Source organism: Heterocephalus glaber, unplaced genomic scaffold, assembly GCF_053883595.1.
Source record: "Heterocephalus glaber isolate CG9 unplaced genomic scaffold, H.glaber_assembly_v1.0 deba00000281, whole genome shotgun sequence".
Lineage (NCBI taxonomy): Eukaryota > Metazoa > Chordata > Mammalia > Rodentia > Bathyergidae > Heterocephalus > Heterocephalus glaber.
The window spans coordinates 13,888,385-13,907,014 of record NW_028258139.1 but is presented as its reverse complement, the minus strand read 5'-3'; the positions used below and the strand labels follow the sequence as shown (position 1 = coordinate 13,907,014).

The 18,630-nt window shown below is 46.6% G+C and overlaps 1 long non-coding RNA gene across 12 annotated transcripts in view; it reads right to left on the bottom strand.

Moving 5' to 3' along the window:
* LOC110347314 (uncharacterized) overlaps positions 1–18,630 on the bottom strand; it is a 376,012-nt gene that overhangs the window by 305,221 nt on the left and 52,161 nt on the right. For 9 of the 12 annotated variants that reach the window (XR_015441094.1, XR_015441090.1, XR_015441098.1 and 6 more), the window contains exon 4: positions 5,080–5,156. The exons of the other annotated variants lie outside the window; for them this stretch is intronic. This is a non-coding gene — a long non-coding RNA (uncharacterized LOC110347314). The remainder of the gene's footprint in view (positions 1–5,079; positions 5,157–18,630) is intronic. 12 annotated transcript variants of the gene reach the window in all.

The window sequence follows — 18,630 nt, the reverse complement described above, 5'->3', positions numbered from 1 at the left end:
ACCTTCCACCTCAATTTTGGGCCAAGCCCACTTACCATATACAGGTTTGTGTGTGTGTGTGTGTGTGTGTGTGTGTGTGTGTAGCTGCCTCCTGGCCCACAGTGAGGGCAAGATCAGGGCTCCAAATACAACTCTTCAGCTCCCCTCTCCCACAGTGTTCAGCTGCCTTGACCCCAGAATTGGGGGTCTGAGCTCCACAAAACATCTTACAAATTAGCAAACCTTCCTGCAAGCATCAGCACTGGCCTCTCCTCACCAGGATAGCCCCCAGCACTCCAGCTGGCTGAAGGCACTGTTACAACCACAACACCCCCACACAAGCCAGCTGGATCAGCTCAGTCATGGCTATCCCAGAGCCTGCTGCACACCAAGCCTGGAATAGGCCTCTCCTGTGTCAGCATAAGGCCAAAACCTACTGTCCCATCACAGACAGGAGTGCCAGGAATCTGAGCTGCCCAGCCTACCGGTGGGGCCGTGATCAGACCTGCCACCCTTGCAGCACCATGTAGCTGCTGCTGCCTCAGGTTCTGCCCTTCCCTGCTCTAAGATAACACCTGGCCTTTTCTTCCCTGTGGTGCTTGGCCTCTGGAAGCAAGCTTTGGAATTTTCCTTAGCCCCAAAATACAGCCCTCCCCAACCCCCCATGCTTGGCCTCAGTATGTCCGCTTTTGGTCCTCCGCCTACCTGCTGGTAGCTTCTCAGCCCCCTCATAGGCTGGTCACTATACCCACTGCTATATGAACCTCTGGCCCTGGGTCTAGTGGAGGGAGGAAGTGCCTGCAGCCTGACTCTCTTGGACCTGGTCTCCAGCTTCCTTGGGCCTCCCTGTACTCTACATAGGTGCAAACAAAGGGCAGTAGCAACAGGCAGTATGCGTCCTCCACAGATCCCCCTCTGAGCCCATGCTTGTGCCTAAGTGGGCATATCCCCACTGGCACCATCAGGAAGCACACTGCTGGCCACTGACAGACTGACAGACAGGAGCTGGCAAGAACAGAGACAGGGAGAAAGGAAGAGCCTCGGCAGCAGTCCAGGCTGGGGCAAGGGCCAAGCTCCACAATGAGGCTGGAAGGAGGATGGTTGTAGCGAATAGGGAAAGGGGATTTACTAGAACCTCCGCAGTAAGTCCTACTCTCCTGTGAGCCATGACAGCACAAGGCGAATTAATTTATTAGAAAAATAGAAAAAATGAGACTTAGATGGGCCGGGGATTTAGCTCAGTGGTTCCACCACCCGCCTCGCAAGCTCAAGGTCCTGAGTTCAATCCCCGGTACCAAAAAAAAAAAGAGAGAGAGAGAGACTTAGAGAAGAAGCTGAGCCTTGGGCCTGATCAACGCTGCTCTGGGGAGCAAAGATGAAAGCACTTTTATTCAGTAAATCAGGAGGATGTAACAGATGACTCAGGGCAGAGAGTTCAGTACACCAGGAGAGTAATAAATGTAAAAGGTGACTCAGAGGGCAGCAGCGGCAGCTGAGGCAAAAATCCTACAGCAATGAGGAACCATGCACATGAAGATTTTGTTCCTCCCAGGATGTCTTCAGCTGGTGTAATCTTGTCCTGGAGCATCACAGCATCACTGGACAACTGAGGTTTTAGCTGTGGCTGGAAGCCAAAATGGAGTTATGTCTCGACATGCCATTGCTGGCCTGTAGGCAGGAAAACTAGGCCCTAATCATAATTGTAATTGTGAAATGATTTTTCGCCAAAATTAAGTAGAATTGCTCCCGACAGTGGGTATGTGAAGCAATGCTAAGACTGCATGGAGCTGCCTGCCTGGCACCCACTTCAGTGTTCACCTTTAGGATCCCAGAAGCACACTCTCAGTTTTGTTGCTGCCACTGTTCCACAACAGCAATTCCATGGAGATGAAGGTGGAAGAGTAATGGTCCCCACTTAGGGCAGCCAAATGCTAGATGCAGAGGCTACCAAGGCAAGGCTCACCCAACCACAGCCAGGCTGTTGCACCTCCCCACACTGGGGGCCCAACAGTGCTGTGAGAGGCAGTAACTGCTATCCAGGAGAGGCTGTGACTTTTCCTCAGGATTCAGCCCTGCATGTGAGTCTCCCATCCATGCCAAGGCACTGAGACCACTGAGCACAAGGCCTGGCCCAGAGGCACCCTCTGCACTGCCAGAGGAAGCCTTCCTGCTGGCCCTGAGGCAAACCCAGAGCCAAGCATGGACCCTCTTGGTGCTGGAGCTATGGACCTAGGCAGAAGCACCTTCCCAGTGACAGTCACAACAAAGCTGAGGATGCACTTGCTGAGACCCTACCCACTCAAGCTACTGTTCATTCATTCAGTATGGAGCTCCTACAGCACCCTGGGCTAACACTGGGCTTCCCAGAACCAGACCAGGGTCTCTTCTACCACTGATCCAAGGAGTCACCTACACAGCCAACATGCTCTATTCTAGAAGCCTGTGACGGGGAGGCCCAGGGCAGGGCCACTTGGGGCTGACAATGTCATGCAAGATGAGAACAGGCTCCACCATGAGGCCCAAATGAAGCTGACTGTACTCAAGGCAGAAGCTCATGCTTTCCCCTGAGCTCAAATCCCTCCTCCCAAAGCAGCACTGAAATACCATTTTCTTCATGAATGACGGCAATAAGGGACACTAGTGATGTGGATTTTTTAAATGTCATTACCTGACCAAATAAAAAGCTGCCAGCTTTTTTGTTTTCTTGTTTTCTCCACGTCAACTGGAGAAAATAAAGAGTTGGCAATCCCATCTTAGTCTCAAAGTTATTTTTAAAACATTAACAGTCCATGACATATTAGTCCATGACATATGCACATATTAGATAGGGTCATGGAAGGCCCCGGAAGACTGTAACAAGCCAACTAGGACTGCCTCCTGGTTAGAGATGAGCAAGAAGGGAAGGGGGCAAATGCAGTGGAGCCCTCAGTCCTCATACCAGAGCTGTGCCCTACAGATAGTGTAGGCCAGGCCTTTTGACTAGGAGGTCTCTCTGCTATATGTGGAGAGCACTCTCTTCTCTGAAGCTCTTCACTGGGGATGCTGTCCTTCAGCTAAACCAACCAGCAGCCCAGGACCCAGATGTGAGGACCATCTCCCCGATCTCCAGTGGCCAAGGCCAGCAAATAGGTAGTAACACAAAAATTAAACACATCGCTGGAAACTATTCATAACCCTGAAAAAATGCAAAGAGCAGAATGAATCAGCTCAATTTCATCACTTAAATCATGTGAATTCAACAGCGTCCTTAGCACCCCCACTGAAAGCATGTCTTCAACAGGCATCTGATAAGGGCTATGCACATCACACCCGAGCAGGTTCCAGAATGGCATTCCCTTGAATATGATTCTACAGAACGTGTATGGATTTGAGAAAAGGCTGCCAAAGAGACACCACACGTCAACAGTGGTTCCTTAGACACCTTGAAAGTTGAAATTTCCTAAAATGGGTATATGTTACTCTCACAATCAGAAAATAATTTTATTTTTTTAAAAGAACTAAAAGGAAAATCCACAAATAGAACTGCATATAACACCTGCAGCTGGTGCACCGCGCCCCCCCCCCCGTAAGAACAGTTTCTGCTACTTTTGAATAGACCTGATGCAATGACAGACACCTCTAATCCTTGCTCAGAGGTTCAGTCCACATAGCACACAGTGAAGGTGTCAGAGGACAGATCCAAGTGACAGGCATCTCAATGCATTAGGCCCAGTGAGCAGTTCTGCCAAGTGGGATAACATCATCTGTCACTACAGGCCAGGACTAGCCTGGGCCTATGGACAGCTAAGACAGCACCTACAGCATGGTCTATCTGAGAAAGCAATGGTCCCCAACCTGCCAAGGTCTGGGTGCCCACAACCCTGACCAATCTGCCAAGGACAGGGACAGACTTCCCACAAGAACACCAAATACCCAGGGGCCTGGCTTAGCAGACAGCACCAGAAGCACCTCTTCCTCAGAGCCTAGACCTCATCCTGGACAAACTCAGCCCAAGGCAGGCCTAGGGGAACCCCAATGTGGATTTTGCTCTTCATAGGGGTGAATCAAAACCACAAATCCCTGCTCCAACTCAGCCTGTGTGTCCACAGGTGCATTCACACACATGCAGGGCTGTCAGTGAGCCTGGCATGTGGCAGACACATCTGCTCATGTTGGGGGGCAAAGCATGTGTGTGCTGATGCCCACACTACCACCTTAGCATATACATGTGTGTGTCTCTGCAGGCACCACTGTTGCACCTAAGCTCCAAGTTTACTGGCAGGTGCAGGCATGTATGTGCATGCACAAACAGGCTGCATGTATAAGCTGCATGTGGCAACATGCAGGTCCTGAGACACAGTAGGCACAACTTGGAGTTTATCTCAAAGCTCCTGTGTGTCACTCTGTGTCACAGAGACTGGAGGCTCCTTTCCAAGGAGGTTACTGCCCAAAAGAAGCAGGAAAAGGCTTAAGGAACAGAGGCCCCTCCTCACCACTCTTACACCCTCCATATTTGGCCACCACAACACAGGCAGGACACAGAGCACCCAGCCAGGGCCAGTGCAGACCACTTATACAGCCTGAATACCAAGACCCAGCGGGCTCAAAGCTGGCTCAACTACCCTTTCTCACCAGAGCCCACCCTGAACAGGACCATCCCCCTCAGCTAAGCCTAGGCCCAAGAACCACCAAAGAAGCTTCCTGGAGCACGTTCATCAGGCCTAACCCATGTCTTCAGAGGGCTTCTCCCCTATCCCCTGGGCATGCCTGGTGTGGCTCTTGCCTCAGCCTCAGTGACCTCTGTTCTCCTACCTCTGCTGGTCTGAGGGAACCTGAGACATTCTTTTCCTCCACAGAACTTGACTGTTCACACAGCGAGTGCAGGAGGAACCAGGGGGAGTGGAGCAGGGATGGAGACAGGAGAGGAGCTAGGTGGGCACAGCAGTACACTCTGGACCTGGCTCTACCCTGCACCAAGACTGAGCCTCCATCCTGGGAGGTGGCCATGACCCAGTCTCAGAAGCTAGACCTGGGCTGCAGGAAATCAGGGACAGGAAAAGGCCATCCCACATCACCTTAGTGGCCAGGCAACCAGGAGGGAGAGGCAGGCAGCAGACTCACCATGGGAGTTGATTCAGGAGATGTTGGCTCATGTCTGCTGGCACAGCTCCAGAAGTCACAACCATCAACCTGGGTGGCTGGAAGCAGATAAAATTAGGGGGAACACAAGCTGGTTGTGTGACCTGTGAAATCAGCACCTCCAATCACTCTGGAGGCTCTCAAAGGACCCTCATATACACAGCTGCCCCATGCCTAGCCCCTGCCCTCCAGTTCAGCCTCTACAAGGTCAGGCAGAGAGGTGGGGTTGGACATCTGTCCCTGCCTGCCCTCCTACACTCAAGCTCCTCACAAGAAGGGATACCACAGCACTATGCTCCCAACAATCCCACCCTACATACACACACCAAGAGACACAAGGACTTCTGTGCCATAAAAACTAATGCTGAGAGCAACATTACTGCTTGGTGAGAAGGTGAGAGGCCCACACACTCACAGAAGTCTCAGCAGAAGTGAGACCCATCGGGCCACAAGGCAGAACAGTGCCAGTGACAAGGACAGAAGTAGTGACAGACGGCTGATGCAGATGTGTCCCAGATATGTGACAGAAGCCACATATCCAGAAACAACAGGTCCCCGGAGACAGATCACAGGTAGGAATAGGGTGATTGTTAGAAGGCCTGGGGTTTCTTTTTGGAGTGATGAAAATATCCTAGAGTTGAAAGGTGGTAAAGATTTCACAACCCTACAAATATACTAAAAACTACTGAATGGCAAGTTCACTTTAAGATGGTTAAAATGATGAAATTCCTATCACACAAATTTTACCTCAACTTAACAAAACCATAGAGAAAACATGGGGACACCCCAAATTCTGGCTGAGGATGCAGTTCCCAGGATGCTCTGATGCTACTTGGATGTGTATGGAATAACATGGCCACTACAGTGAAAATCTGCAAACCATGGACAGCAGAATACCTGCCCAACCTATGGCAGTAAACCTACCCTGGGCCTCTACAGAGAGGAAAAAAAACATGGGTCACGAGCACCCTGCATGAGAAGGTTCACAGCAGCTTTATTCCAATGACTCAAAACCTGGAAAGAGCATAAGTGGCCAGAGGATGTGGGAGGATGGACAGGCACATGTACCACATGGGGAATGGTGTTCAGAAGATGTAGGAAGATGGACAGGCACTGGGCCATGTGGTGATAATGTCCAGCAGAGGCAGGAGGACAGGCAGGTATATGTGCCACATGCATCAGTGTTCAGCTGACGTGGGAGGATGGATGAGCACAAGTGCCACAAACACAACAATGTCCAGGGAAGATGGGAGGACAGACAGGCACACGTGCCATATGGGCAATAATGTCCAGCAGGCATGGGAGGATGGACAGGCACATGCATGCCACAATACCCAGGGGACACAAGAAGATGGATGGGCACACACATCCCACACACAACAGAGCTCCTTACATGCAGCACTGTGAATCTCAGGCACATCACGCCAGACACCAGAGTACACTTCTCCAACAAACAAAAGAAACCCACAGTGTCTTTGTACTAGGCTAGGGCAGGGGAGGGGGATTTCTCAGGATGAGGCCATGCTCTGTGTCTCAGCAGGGCTATGAGTGACACAGGGGCAGGAATTTAGGATGGCACTCAGGATCTCTGCAGCTCATTGTGAATAAATTTTACCTGGAAGAGAAGTGCAAGGCAGTACACAGAAGTAAGGAGTGAGGGGTCTAGCTGAGTCTTAAGTATAGATGGTAGCCAGATATGTGAGGTCAACAGGGGGGAAGGTCAGGGGAATCTAGGGGGCAGGTATGTGGGTGGTCACTGTGCCAATCTTTCCAATTTTTCCCTGTGTTTATAATTTTCCATAATGTAAAAGAACATGGTGTGAGTTCCACCAAGGGAGTAGGGGGTAGGAGAATTAAGGTGCGAGGAACCCCTCCAAACCCTTGTGCTCTCTGAGCCTGCCCAAAGTAGCCTAGCACACAGCAAACTGTCACCTGTCTGGGTCTGGCACATGATCTCTCTCCAGGACACAGAGCCCAAGCCCAGCTCTCACAAAGTGGACTGGACAGGGTCAGAGACACACAGATTCCCTGTGTGATGCACTGGGACTCCCTGGGCCTTTCGGGTTTACAGGCTTCCAGACCTCCAGGTCCAGCTGCCACACTCACAGTAAAGGATGAGAGAGTGGTCATCCAGGCTGGCTCCAGAAGGGGGCCAGCTCAGTTCATCGCTCTGACCTGGGAAATGGCATCTGACTACCCAGTACCCACTACCCCAAGGTGGGTAATGAGTTCTGGGACTACTAAGATGACATCACCAGGGCTGGGGATTTAGCTCAGTGGTTCTGCCACCTGCCTCTCAAGCTCAAAGACCCAAGTTCGATTCCCGGTACCAAAAACAAACAAACAACTAAAAGATAACATCAAAAAAGATAGCATCAAAAGAAAGCCCAGCTTTCAGGATGACAGCAGTGACAATAAGAAGGATGGCAGGACAAGAAGCTGTGCCCATGGACTGGAGGCTCCAGTGGACACTAAAGGCAACACCTTCCAGCATGAGCGAGCATACAACCTGCCTATTTACAGATGGAGAAGCTGAGGGCAGAAGGCAGGCCATCTTCCAAGTTCATGCCACCTGCCCAAGGTCATGCCACCTGGAATAGAGGAGCACTGAGCTCTGAACTTCTAAAGAAGCAAATCAACAGTCCAATGGTGTGGGGCCACCCCTGCCCTTGCCATGCAGGTTAAGGCTAGCTAGCACAGCCACCAAAGTACAGGCTCCAAGGTCCATGCTGCCTAGGTGCTGACTATGTGATGGCTTTCCAAGGACTGGACTCAGAGCTAGAGGAGGAGCAAACAGAGCTGCCTTGAATAAACAGTCTCCTGGGAGGGGGAGGGCTCCATGTAGGCAAAGTGCTTTTCTCACAGCCACTCCTCAACCACCTGCATGAGGCCCAACACTGCAGGGCACTGGCTCACTGATGAGGGAATCCCAGGGAGCAAAGTGTGGGTACATGAGTCAGCATAGCCACCACACTGTGCCTCACTGAGAGCCCTCTAGGAAATCTGACTGTTGCTGGCCAGCCTCTCCCTCACACAACAGACTCACAGAGCACCCCAGCCAACCCTGGATGATCTTTGCAGGCAATCATGTAGTGCTTGATATGATGAGAGGGAACAGGTTGACAAAGCTCTGACAAACAGCTGTGACCAGAAGCAGGTGTAGGTCAGATACAAATGAGCAAGAAGCAGACACAAGCAATCACACAAGGGCCTTGGGATCCAGCATTTTCATACTGCAGAGCAGGGAAATTACCTAGCAGCCCAACATTTCCAGTTGAGACCCCTCCAACATGTACAAGAGCTATAGCTCCCCATCCAGGTCTCCACATATTCCACTCTCACTTTGCCCCAGGACAAAGTTCCTGCAGCAACTCCAGTGAGGTCTCCTGGTGGTCAAGGTCAGCTCCAGGGCTCATATCCATGACCGACCTCTGAGGAGACAAAGAGGACTTTCTGTGGAAGGGCAGAAGGACTGAGGGGCTGGGAGAGCACCTACCTTCCACACAGTGAAGTTCCACAGTCATAGCCTTGTCAGACTAGGTCCTGTTGCACCCCTCATGACAAGCCCTAGAGTATACTCTCCGCCCCCAGTGCCACATGCTTCCTCTCACAAATGTCTACTCCTGCCTTGAGGAACTGTCAGGGCTCTCTTCCTCTAGAAGGCCCAGAAGTGACACCACAGGCCTCACTTCTCTCTGCTGGACCATTGGTGGCTCTCTGCACACTTCCTGTAGCTGTCACTGCACTGACACATGCAGGTAGCAAACCAAAGCTAAGCTGAGGGCAGCTGTAGAATCCCTGTGAGTGGGCAGAGCTGGCAGGGCCAATGGAGCTGACCAGCCTGCTGCCCCCCTTACTAGAAAGGAGCTGGAGATGCACAGAGGAGAGCTACATGCCCTTCTGCCAACTGCAGGAATGTCAGGAAGGTAGAGCTACAGCCAGAGTGAGGAGGGGCCAGGACACACCTGGCTCTCATCCCCAGTGGCTGTGCTAGGCCCCGGCTGAAGAAATCAAATCTGCTCTCTTGGCCTCCAAGACAAGCCCATGGCTCTATGGGGACATGGCTATGTAACACAGCAGAGAGCAGTATTCAAGGTGGAGACCCCTGTCACATGTCTCTGCTAAACACTTAACCACTCACCACTACCACCACCACCCCTGCCACCAACCTGAAAGGGATGCCTTCAGAGTCTGGGACATCTAATTCCCAATCTAGTTGACCATTCACACTTTTGGGTTCTGGACATTATCTGGGCTCTTACAGCCTTATTAATTTCTTTTATTTTCTTTTCTTTCTTTCTTTCTTTCTTTTGTGGTACCAGGGATCAAACTCAGGACCTTGTGCTTGCAAGGCAGGTGCAGTGCCACTGAGCTAAATCCCCAGCCCTACAGCCTCATTATATTCACCTACAAAATTGGGATAATGTCAGCTTTCCCACAAGACAAACACAGAGGGGAATGCAGAAAACATGCAGACCCTTGTCTTTTTTCTCATCTACAAAAAGAAACTAAAGAGTTATTTGTTCCAATCACTCTTTCTCTCAGCCAACACCTATGCCCAGGTGATCCCATCTACTGTAGACAAGGTGACTGTAGGGTTGTTCACCATGGGGGAATGAAGAAGAGGCAACCCAAGGAAGATAGCAGGTCACCAAGAGTCAGCAAATGAATAAGATCTAACCCAGAAGGTGACCACATGGGGTTGATTTTTACAGAGATATATGCCAGGAACAAGAATTGAAGAGTAAATGGTAAATAGAACTGAAGATTTTTAAAAAATCTAGTTCTCATGAAATAACACTGCATAGAATTAACATGTATCTGCCATAAAGGAGCTACAGGATCCAGAATTACCCTCCTCTGTAAATGGCTAGAAACTGGATGAAATTTCAGAAACAACTATCTGACACTAGCCAACACTCAGTGCACATTATAATCCTGAAAGAATAAAAGAAAAATGTGCTCAGTCCTAAGATCATACAGCTTTATGCTATAAGCAATTCCAGACTGCTGATCAAGGAGGAAGAAGAATAAAGCCCAGCAATCTCAAGGGTTTAGGATCCATACTGGAGCACAGCCAGGCACAGGTACTAGCCAGCAGGTACTGGGGACTAGACAGGAGGCAAAGAGCTGCAGAGATCTGCATGGCACCCAACCAAATAGAGAAACCCATGTGGCCAAGGAAAGAACAACTCTAGAAATAATTCCCAATTCCCCCCAACACTAGCAGAGTTCATGCAAGGCTCCCTGCTGAGCACTGGAAACCCTGAGCTCACCCTGTATTAATGGAGGAGTCTCCCTGAATACTGTCAGCCAGCAGTGACCACAAAAGGGAAGTAGAGCCAAGCTAGTGCTGAGGAAAAGGCCACCCTAGTGAGGCACTGAAAGATTAAAAACATTCCTTTAAAAGATCAGAGTGACCTGTAAGTAACTTAACTGCCTGTTATGACTTGTATCTACATGTTCCCCCAAAGCCTCATGCAGTCATGGATGGGACTTTTCAGAGGTGGCTGGATCTAAACTGTGTGATGCTAGGACTAAGGATGTGATACTGTGATTGATTCATGGTGCAATGCTAGGATTAAGGGTGCTCCACCCTGGGTATAAGTGCTAACTTCCCTAAGGGTGGGTAGCCTGGATAGAATATAAGGGACAGAGAGAAGGGTGCTGTCATTGCTTGCTGCTTCACTACATTGCTGCTTGCTGCCTTACTGCCTTCTGCCTGCCATGAACTGTTTTTCTTTTACCATGATCCTCTGTCATGCCACCCTGCCTTGGAGCCAGCCACTATGAACTGAAACCTCTACAAACTGTGGGCTATGATGTAATATATAGTATACAATAATAATATATAATACTATAATATAATATATAACTTTTCCTTCTTTTGATGGGTGTATTTTGTCTCAGCAATGAGAAAAGTAAATAAAACACTTCTGCTAGACCAAAGTCTAATCCTCCACTAAAGGAAAATAACAGACTCCACCATGAAAACATACAAAGTTCACAATTAGCCAGGCAGCGTGATGCACACCAATAGTCCCAGCATTCTGAAAGGCTGAAGCAAGAGGATCACAAGTTCAAGCTCGACTTAGTGAAATCCTATCTCAAAATATAAAAATTTAAAAAGGCTGGGAACGTAACTTACTGGGAAGTTCCTGGGCTCAAGCCTCGGTACTACCACAAAAATAAAATAATAATAAAAATAATAATGCACAATTAAAGATTACTAGACAAATGAATAAACAGGACAATGTGACTTATGACCATGAGAAAAATGAGCCAGCAGGAACAGGCCCAGATGTGGCAGAGAAGAGACGGAGTTAGTAGAGAAAAGCATCAAGTAGCGACTATAAAGCTCTGATGCACAGTTACAAACAACCTCATGGATAAAGAGGGAAATGCAAGGAGTAAAGCAGGGAACAGACAGTGGGGAAATGACTAAAGATGGAAAAGAGAGCACTGAGAGTGAACATTCCACTGCCTGCAATGAGCAGTATAGATACTGCAGAATAAAGGACCAGTGAACTTGAACACAAAGAAGAAAAACCAAACAAATGAAACAGAAAAAGGCTGAAAAAAGTGAATAGAGCCCCAAGGGCCAGGGCTATATCAAGCAGTCTGGCATATATGCTTGGGCGTGGGTGCATGTGCACACACACACACACACATTTGCACACATTGCACACACTGCACACATTTGGATAGAAGGAGAAGGAGGGAGGCAATGCAATCATTCAAAAGGAATCTTAGAAAATAATGACCTAAGCATCTACATTTTTTGAAACTTCAAGAACCAAGAATTTCAACAAGTCACAAGCAGTATATTAAAAATAAACAAAAAATCCCAAGGCACAGTACACTCAAATTGCCAAAAAACAGTCCTTAGTTAGAAATCTCAAAAGAGGACAGAGGACAACTGAAGAACAAAATACTATAAGGAATTCATTGAATGGCACCTTTAAAGTGCTGAAAGAAACAGAAACTTTCAGGCGGCATTTCATACTCAATGAAAATGTATTTCAAAAATAGAGCAGAATAAAGATTTAGCTGAGAGAATTTATTCCAACCAGATGTGCACTACAAGGAATGTTAAAATGTTATTCAGGTCAAAAGTGCCAATAAAAGGAAATTTGGATCTAAATAAAGAACTGAAGAATGCCAAATGGTAAAGCAGAAGGTAAATTTAAAGACATTTACTTTTATTATAAAAGACAATGGGTTACAAAAACAAAATCAATAGAATGTGCTGTTAATAATAATCTGTTGTTACCACATTTAGCAGTGAATGTGTGAAAATATTACAAAGAGGACTAGGAGGGAAAACAAAAGTAACTGCAATCAAGTTTATACAATATATGTGGGATGGTTTCATATTATTTTAAAGTAGGCTGTGATACGTTAAAGATATATATATACTGTATTATAAATTCCAAAGCAAACCACTATAGAAAAAAAAAAACAGGAATAGCTAGTAAGCCAACAGTGGAGGGAGAACAGACTACTAAACAACACTCAATTAACTCCAATATAGAAAAGAAGAGAGAAAGAAGAAAAAAAAGGGAAATAAAACAAATATCAAGGTGGCAGATTTAAAATGGAAACATACTGGTGTATTTACACTGAAGATAAATGTTCTAAACATGCGTCGGCCAATCCAGTAGCCAGTAGCCATTTGTGGCGATCTAAATGGAAACTGTAATTAACTGAAATTATAAATTTAGTTCCTCAGCTGCAACAGCCACATTTCTAGTGCTGTTAAGTCACATCTGGCAAGTGGTTGCCATATTGAAGAGTGCAGAGCATGGAACATTTCCACCATTGCCAAAGGACCTATTAGAGCAGTTACAACTATTCCAACTGGAAAGCAGAGATCATCCTACCAGATTAAAAGTAAGACTTTGCTATACAGTGTATAGTATAAAAAACCATTCTATTTATATTTTAACTTAGATATAGCTAATAAGTAAGAAGATTAGAAAAATACATGTAAATCTAAGCCACATGAAAGCTGGAGTGACTACACAATATTAGAGTAGGTAGAGTAGAACTCAAAAAACATGTACAATAAAAAATAATAGAAGGACATTCTACAATGATAAATGGCCAACTGATTACAACAAAACAATTCTAAACCTATTATCATAGCTGGATATTTATACAGAGCACCAATAGACAGAGTTAGAAAGAGAACCACAAATCCATAACCAGTCAGTTGCTGACACTCTTCTCTCAGTAGCTAACAGGACAAAGGGACAGAAAATCAGTGAAGAGACAGAAGATCTAACACACTACCTACCAGTCAGTTCAGCCTGAAGGACAGGATAAAACAGTTTCCAACAATGGCTGTGCACACATTTTTGTCAATGTGCATGGAACATGCATGATCTCAACATATGTATGATAGCTGATTCCATGTAAAAGATGGTTTTTGAACACAAAAAATTAACTAGAATCAGTAACACAAAGCTATCTATGAGTATATATAATTACTTGAAATTAAATAGCACACATTTAAACAACTGTAAGTAGAATAAGAAATCACACAGGAAATCAGAAAACATTTTAACTGAATAAAATTAAAACACAATATATTTAAATTTGTATAGCAATGTGTAGAGGAAAATTTATAATGAGAAACACTTATATGAGAAAAGAACAGTCCCAAGTCAGTGATCTAGCAAAAGCAAATTAAATCCAAAGTAAGAAGGAAGAAACTAAAGATGAGCACAGTTAACATCAGAGAAAATAAATGAAATAAAAATCTTGTTCTTTGAAGCAATCAATAAATTTACATCAGACTCATTCTAAAACAATAAACTTAAACCAGACTAATCAAAAGCAGTAGAGTAGATACAAAATAACACCAGAAATGAAAAAGGAGACACCCCTGCAGATCCTACAGACAACTAACTTCAGATCCTACAGCCTGAATGACAGGATACAACACTAAGGAATACCATGGTCAACTTCATGGCAATTAATCTGAAAACTTAAATAAAATGGATGAGTTCCTTGAAAAATGCAAAACTCCACAGCTTACTAGTGAAGAAGCAGATAGCAGGGTTAGCACTTTAACCTGGAAGAAAATGAACTTGTAATTCAAAATATTCCCACGACAAAAACTCCAGGCCCAGAGGCTTCACCAGTAACTTCCACCAAATAGTCACAGAAGGATAATATCAATTCTACACAAACTCAGAAAACAAAAGCAGGAGCGGCTGGGGATTTAGCTCAGTTGCGCCTGCCTCGAAAGTGCAAGGTCCTGAGTTCAACCCCTGGTACTGAAAAAAAAGAAAAGAAAAGAAGAGGAAATACTTCCCAGTCCATGTCAAGATGTACTTCACAGGTACAGTAGTGAAGACAGTCTGATACACAGTCTGAAAGAAAATATGCAAATACAGATACCCAACAAGGCTTCATGTCCAGAATAAATGAGCTCACATAATATGATAATTGAATACAACACCAATAATGGATTTGAACAATACTGCAACAAAGAAGATATACAAGTGGCCAATAAGCACACAGCAAGATGCACAACATCAGAGAAATGTAAATTAAATCCACAATCAATGAGACACCACTACACAACACCTACAGAATGGCTAAACTTACAATGTCTGACAATGTCAAGTGTTGACAAGGGCTAAGAGCAAATGAGATCTCTCCCACTGCTCAGGGAAATTTAAAATAGTACAACCAGTATGGAAAAGAATTTGCCATTTCTTAAAAGTCACACTAAACATAAACCAGCAATTTAACTCCTAGGTATTTATCACCCCACGAAAAAGTGAAAACGTTTGCCCATGTAAAGATTTTACAAAAATGCCAATAGCACCTTGATGCTCAGAAACAGTCACAGCTGGAAACAATGAAGCAGGCATCAACATGAGGATGGAAACACAAGCTGTGACAAACTCACAAGTACCCACCACTGCATGTTTCCTCATTTAATGACCTACCTGTTTAACAACCGTTTGGACTTACAACCTGCTATTCAGACTTATGACACAGGAAGGTGAATAGCCCTGTGACCTTATGGTGGCTTCTTCTACAGTACAGAAGAAGTAATTTTTGTAGTACTGTAATTTTTGTTGACAGTATTGTAGTTTTATGTTCTGTTATACAGTACAGTACTACATGTGAGAGTTATGCAAATAAGAGCGAAGTCATCAAGTTGAAGTTTCCTTTGTCCATTTCTTTGTTCTGAAGATTATATATACTATATACAATTCCTCATTTAGTGACCAATTCATTTAATGATCCAGTCACAGGAACGGTTCTCAGTAATTAAATGAGGTATGTCTGTACTGGCACACATAGACTCTGGGCTCAGAACTAAGTCAGACATAAAAATACATGCTGCGTGATCCAAAGGTATAAAACTGCCGAGATCAAACACACAATGGCAAAAGAGATTAGTGGAGATTACAGGAGGGGGTGGCTGACTAGGAAGGGACAAAAGGACTATTTGAGGCCACCGAAATGGTCTTCCCTTCACTGGGGTGGGAGTCATATGCGTCTGTTGTTGGACAAATGTCACTGAACAGATGAGAATATTTATGGATGCTATGTACTGTGTATCAAACTTCAATGAAATGAAGGCGGCAAGGGGTGAGTCACAAGCACATGGAGCACAGTGTTCTGTTCCCAGCCCAGTACCCACCCGCACCTCCCACCACCACCCTTCCTGGCTTCCAGGTGCTCCAGTCCCCAGCCCATGACCCTTCTAGCCTGAGACCAAGTGTGGGGGGAGCCTCCTAAAAGAGCTGCAACTTCTGTACCACACTCCTCCTTCAGAGAGGGTGTCTTCCAAACCATCCTGACCTCTGAGTGTTTAGACTTGGATTCAGCACAACTACACTGTCCAGAAATGATGGTTAAGCGATAGTATAAATTCACAGTGGAGGGAATCCACAGCAAACACCTTCCTGCTACCAGGCAGGCCACAAGCTAGTTATCTGGTTCTCAAGGCATCACAACCCCGACAAACCCCACCACTGTGATTTTTCATTCCACTCCATCAGGGCAATTGGTCAACTCATGCAGAACATTGTAGAAACAGTCCATAAGATACACAGCAGCCGTAACAGAGAAGGGGAGATTTGCTTCAGGCCTAGTATACATGTACGGGCATTGGTGCAGTACTTTTCATGTTCCATAATGACCACAGCAGCCTGGGGGAGGTGGGCAGGGTGGGCACCCATTATGTAAATGAGAAGGCTAAGTTCCAAGAGTTACAGACCAGATACAAAAGCACATGGTGTACAGAAACAGCCAGGACAGGCAAAGCCAGAAGCAAAAAACAGACCACTGGTCACTGGAGCTGGAGGCAGAGAAAGAAGGGTGACTGTTAAAGGACATGGGCTCCCTTCGAGGTGATGAAGATGTTCTGGGGCTAGGTAGTGGTGAAGATACAAAACACCAAGAATGTACTGGAAACAACTGAATTGCACACTGTAAAAAGGGTGAAGTGGTGAGTTTGGATATGTGAAGGTTATCAATAAAGACATTAAATTAATTAAAATAAAAGTAATCTTTTATTTTATGTCACTCCGTAAAGGCCCAGCACTGGGAAAGACAGGGCTAGGCCTGGTGGATTCTGACTGTGCCAACTATATAAGCCCAGGCTCCTCAACCTTGGCCTTTACATGACACAAGTAAAGGCCCAGAATTAGCCACTTTCCCATTACTGGGACAAAATACCCAACACCCACAATTTAAAGGAGGACAAGTTTATTTTGGCTCATGGTTTCAGTCCATGGCCAGGTGGCTCCAAGGCAGGAACACAATGGCAGTGGGGCATGGCAGAGTGAAAGGTGTTCAACCCATGGTGGCCAGAAAGCAGAGAGAGAAGGAAGGAGCCAGGGACAAGAATACACCCTTCTAGGTCACACCCCCAGTGACCCACCTCCAAATGGGCCCATCTCCTAAAACTACATGCAGCTACTGAACTCATCAGTGGATGAATCCACTAATGAGTATAGCACTCTCATGATCCAAAAATTTTCAAAACATATGAAACTTGCGGGAGGCATTTTAGATCCAAACCATAACAGGCTCTGCAGTCTGAACTTCAAGCAGCCTTCCTAGCCCTTGGCCTCAGAGATCCCAAGGCTCCATGACCAGCTAACACACAAGCAGGGCCCACAAGTTTCTAAGGTGCTATGTCCCACCAAGGACATCACAGATAACAGCAGTCCGGAAGACTCCCCAGGTTGGGGAAGAAGATGCCATGAGGCAGGTCCTGGCATCAGAGAAAGGGACAGACCACATGCCCAGTAGTGGTCTAACAATGTTGTCTTTGCTTGTGTCTCAAGTTCTTTGCATATTTTCTGGACCCTGTTTCAAAGCACTGTCAAGAGCCACCCTCTGGCTGCTGGAGCTTGAGCACTTGCTCAGAACCTCTTACAGGCACTGCTAGCTTTGCCACATGCTGTGGCAGAGGACATACTGGTCCTCAGTGAACATTTGACTGGACATGGGAGATCTCATGGGTGTCCTAGGTCCTGGTGCAGTCCAAGGCATGACATGTCTGGGCAGCTTCCACAACAGAACAGAGCTCTCCTCCCTCGGCAGCTGGGATCTCATGCAGGGATCACAGCTCCTTCCTCAGCCAACTCATCTCCTGCTTCCACAGCCTCAGGACTGCACATATCTGCTCCCCACAGCTGCCTGGGTCCCCATACTCACTCACAGGACATAAGGCCTGTACAACATCCTGGACACACCATGCTCTCCGTGGGAAGGGCTCTGCCTGAGGCTCAGAGTGCTCCAAGAAAGGCCTGTTGTGACCCTGGGCAAACCCTTCCTCCCAGCTCCCAACTTCCCCACCCTACTTTGCAGGGCTGGATCTGATGGGTCTGACATCTCTGCTGGGTATGAAAAACAGTCACAGAGCCAAGTGTGGTGGCACATTCCTGTAGTCCCAGCTACATGGGAGGCTAAGGCAGGAGGATCACCAGAGCCCAGGAGTTTCTGGCCAGCCTGGGCAGCACAATGACATACCTTCTCTTTAAAAAAAAAATCACAGAGAGCACATTTGGCACCAATGATCTGAAACCAGGTCATGAAACCAATTTAAAAAGTCACAAGTTTTTTATGGATGGGATAGGATGGGATGGGATGGGATGGGATGGGATGGGATGGGATAAGATAGAGGAGAGGTAGGGTAGGGTGGGGTGGAGTGGGCAGGGCAGGGGAGGACTGGATGGGAGGGCGAATGAGAGGGGGGATGGGATGGTACAGGTCAGAAAAATATCAGCACATGGAAGGCCACTAAGGTAGGCAAGCACACCTTTGACCCACCTGTACCTCAGCTATATGCCAACACTGGGCTGCAGCTATAGATGTACTACTTACCATGCTTATGGCCCAGCAGAGTGACTGAATGACCATGAAAACTATGCTCATTTGCACACTCAACTCAGATCTGGGATGGAGTTAGGGAGAGGGCCCAGATAAGAGCTGGGCAGGAAGTGAACTGATTTTTGAAGTGTTCTTAGGACTTTAAATGGATGAGTGAATGAA